A 4,120-nucleotide genomic window follows, 5' to 3' on the forward strand; every position below is an offset into this window, starting at 1 on the left:
TTATGTATTCGATATACATGATTTGTGGTGTGATTTTACCCATCTTGCATCGCCCTATGTAATCTTGATAGATAACTTGTTCTTCAACCGTTATGTTTTCAAATTCTATAGACATATAGGGTCTAAGCATAATTGGTGCCTGTTTACCTTCTATCTTAATTGTGGATGTGTAGCAGTATGGTGCACGTATAACGACAGTTAGCGTGTATCAGTTTCGTGTTATCTGATTAGTTATCAACCATCACATATCGATAAGGCATAACTCTGAAGGAAGTATATAATGAAGTTAGAATTCCATGTTTTATTCTCAATAGTAATTTGATTTTAATTCTCTTAGTTATAATTCGACTTGATTTAGTTAAATTAGATAAAACCAACCAAATTGTTATTTGTCCGAGCATTGAATAATAGCCATACATTGGTTCATAAGTGCATATTCTTGAATACACTAGTCTCTGTGGGAATGAACTTAATTTTAATCTATATTACTCGTGACCATGTACGCTTGCGTGATTTTGTGCGAACAAGTTTTTGGCGCCGCTTCCGGGGACTCGGTGTTATATTTTAGTTTATGTGCTTGTCATCAGTGGTCGTTAAAGTTCACTGACTTGGATTCTTTTCTCACTTTAGTTCGTTTGTGTGTGTTTCAGGTACTTGAGTGACGTGCATGCGAACACGTTCTCAGGCTCGTAAAGAAGCATTGGTTAAGGAAGAAACAATAGTGAATACTACAATGGATGATCAACCACCAGCAGTTAATGATACTAAGGCTCTTAAGGCTTTCTCTGAGCCGAAAATCAATGACATTCAGTCGAGCATTGTCAGGACAGCGATTCAGGCCAACACTTTCGAAATCAAACCTAGCACTATTCAGATGGTACAGAACTCAGTGCAGTTTGGGGGTTCTCCGACAGAGGATCCTAATATGCATATTCGAGACTTCATTGAGATTTGTGACACTTTCAAGTTCAATGGTGTTACGGAAGATGCCATTAAATTGAGGCTGTTTCCGTTTTCTCTGAGGGATAAAGATAAGGGATGGTTGCATTCTCTTCATGTAGGATTTATTACGACATGGGAGGATCTGGCTCAGAAGTTTCTTACTAAGTTCTTCCCTATGGCCAAAACAGCTGCAATGAGGAATGCTATCACTCAATTCTCTCAGTTATCTGGTGAAACTCTTTGTGAAGCATGGGAACGCTACAAGGAGATGCTTCGAAAGTGCCCACATCATGGGATGCCTGACTGGATGGTTATCAATTGCTTCTATGATGGCTTGGGTCCTCAAACGAGACCAATGTTAGATGCAGCATCAGGTGGAGCTCTATGGGCTAAGAGCTATGATGAGGCTTATGAGTTGATCGAGATGATGGCCGCGAATGAATATCAGAATCCTACTCAGCGTCTTCACCAGGGCAAGGTAGCAGGGATTCTGGATGTTGATGCTACTTCAGCCATAGCTGCTCAGCTTAAGGCTCTTACTATGAAGGTGGATTCTTTGGCAAATCTAGGAAATCAGCAGCCACCTTCAGTCTGCGAGCTCTGTGCTGGAGCACATTCTTCGGATCAGTGTGCTATATCGAGCGAATCCGCTCAGTTTGTGAGCAACTTTCAGAGGTCGCAACAACCAGCTCCGGCCACTTATCATCCCAATAATCAGAATCACCCGAATTTCAGCTGGAGCAATAATCAGAACTACATGCCACAACAGCAGCAACAGTTTAAGCAACAAGGATCTAGACCTTTAACCCTTCTAGTTTTCAACAACAGTTTGCACCGAGGCAGCAATTCCATCCACCCGGATTCCAGCAACAAAATCATGGGGTGGCTGGACAGTCTTCCAATGAAAGATCAGAATTGGAAGAATTAAGACTAATGGTTAAAAGCCAATCGGTGTCAATCAAGACTTTGGAGAATCAGATTGGGCAAATTGCTAATGCGTTGATTAATAGACCACAAGGAACTCTTCCTAGTGATACTGAGGCCAATCCGGGCAAGAAGGAAGTGAAGGAACAGGTACAGGCTGTCACCTTGAGGTCCGGAAAGGTTTCGAAGGAAAAAGAATCAGCAACAGAGCGAAACAAGGAAGAGAGTGATCAACAGGTTGAAACACCCGTGAAAGGCATATGTTTAGCCTATTTGTATTTAAGAGTATTAACTCAACTCTGATAAGAAAGAAAGTAAATTAGCAAGCACTATTGAAGGAATCCGTACGAAGAACGTCAAGTGATTTATTAAAATCATATGTCTGAAGAATTTCAGGATGCTGCTGCACGCCACTGAAAGAAGTTCATTAATATGTTCAAGCCTCAGTGTACAAATAATATTTTGTAGCACGTCCAGAAGTCCAGAAGGTATAAAGTTTTAATACTTTATTTATTCAGAAGATTCCAAACTATTTCTACTTATGAAGAAGAACTACGAAGACAAAGACTCGACGAACAAGCCACTTCTCAAATGTTTAATTGATAAAAAATATTTGATTCAGCTAGATACAGATGAACCAGACAGTACATTTGTGTGTCAGCTACTCAGATTAAATATTTTGCATCAACTATAAGTGGTCGTTCAATCAAGACAAAGAATCAGATCTTTTAAAGGAAGTCAGAAGACCTGCTACTGAAGAAGTGCTCAATATAATTATTCTTTTAATTAATTCACATCTCAAAATAATTATATAAGTTATGTAATTTATTTATTAAATTAATTCACACTCGAATTAATTTAATTTATGAATTTATATAATTAATATAATTAAGTGGATAATTATTGAATTAATTATATAAGGAAAATCAATTGTTATATGATTTTTGAGCACGGTATGACAATCTAATTGATTGTCATACCGCACTTTGTCACCTGCCATAGTCAGGAGGCATGACAAACCTTTGGTTTGTCATACCGAATGACTTAGGCATGACAATTGGTCATTGTCATACCGAAGTCACAAGGTATGACAATACCTTGGTTTGTCATACCGTTTGTCATACCACCTGAAGCCTTAGCCACCAAGTTTCGATTGTCATACCTTCCCACTGATTGTCATACCGTTTGTCATACGGATGTCATACCTATTCTATGAGAGCATGACAATGCTTGTAATTGTCATACCTTCCCTTGGTTTGTCATTCTGATTGTCATACCTTCCCTTAGATTGTCATACCTTCTCACTTGTGCCATGACAATGCTTCTAATTGTCATACCTTTTGTCATAGCACTTGTGTAATTGTCATAGAGCTTCCTAAGAGTTGTCATGCCTAGCTTTGTCATATTAGTTCAAGGGTTTGCCTATATATATGGCTTCACCACTTCATTTGTTCTTGTTCATTGCATTGTAAAGCTTTCAAGTTGTGCTAAACTTGCTATTGTTGTATCCACAGTTTTCTGTGCTTTGATCACTCGGTTGTTTTATTCTGCTAAGTTAGAATGCTTCCTGTCAGATTTATTCTACGAACTAGTGGACTTTAAAACGAACCATATTAATTATATAACGACTTAAAAATTGTTATATTAATTAATTTAAATCTGATTAACAAGTTAAACTCCAATCAGATTATTCCGCCGCGATTATTTTGTGACGATTGTATTCAACCCCCCTTCTACAATCGTATCTGGACCTAACAATTGGCATCAGAGCGGTTGATACCATTTTCCGTATCAGATCCTATACACACTCTGTAACGTCCAAATATTTTTTATTCGATTTAATTTTATTCCAAAAATTAATTTTGATTTAAAATATTTTTCTTTCAAAAATCCAAATCTCTGCCAAACACTATTCACTTCAATTTCAAATATTTTTTAATTCGAATTATTATTTTTTTTTTAAAAAAAATTAATTTTGATTTAAATTATTTTTCTTTCAAAAATCCATTTCTCATCCAAACACTATTCTTTTTAAATTCTTAAAAAATGAGTACGCAAAAGATCAGTAGCATTAAAATCCCACCGTTCAGCCAGAAACACTTTGGCCTATGGAAAAGGCACATGTTCCTATTCCTCCGAACAGCGAACAGAAAACAAGAAAGAGATACACAGATGAAGAGAGTGAACAGATGAACTTAGATGACGCTCTTCAACTAATTTTGGTTGAATCTCTAAATCCAGTGATGTACAATGC

General features: G+C 37.2%; 1 non-coding gene across 1 annotated transcript; it reads right to left on the bottom strand.

Annotated features, from left to right (window-relative positions):
* Nucleotides 1–1,132: 1,132 nt before the first annotated feature.
* LOC135150034 (small nucleolar RNA R71) lies at nt 1,133–1,239 on the bottom strand. The gene has a single exon (XR_010288388.1). It is a non-coding gene; the product is annotated as a small nucleolar RNA R71 (small nucleolar RNA).
* Nucleotides 1,240–4,120: the final 2,881 nt, after the last annotated feature.

This window comes from Daucus carota, chromosome 1 (assembly GCF_001625215.2).
Source record: "Daucus carota subsp. sativus chromosome 1, DH1 v3.0, whole genome shotgun sequence".
Taxonomy (NCBI): domain Eukaryota; kingdom Viridiplantae; phylum Streptophyta; class Magnoliopsida; order Apiales; family Apiaceae; genus Daucus; species Daucus carota.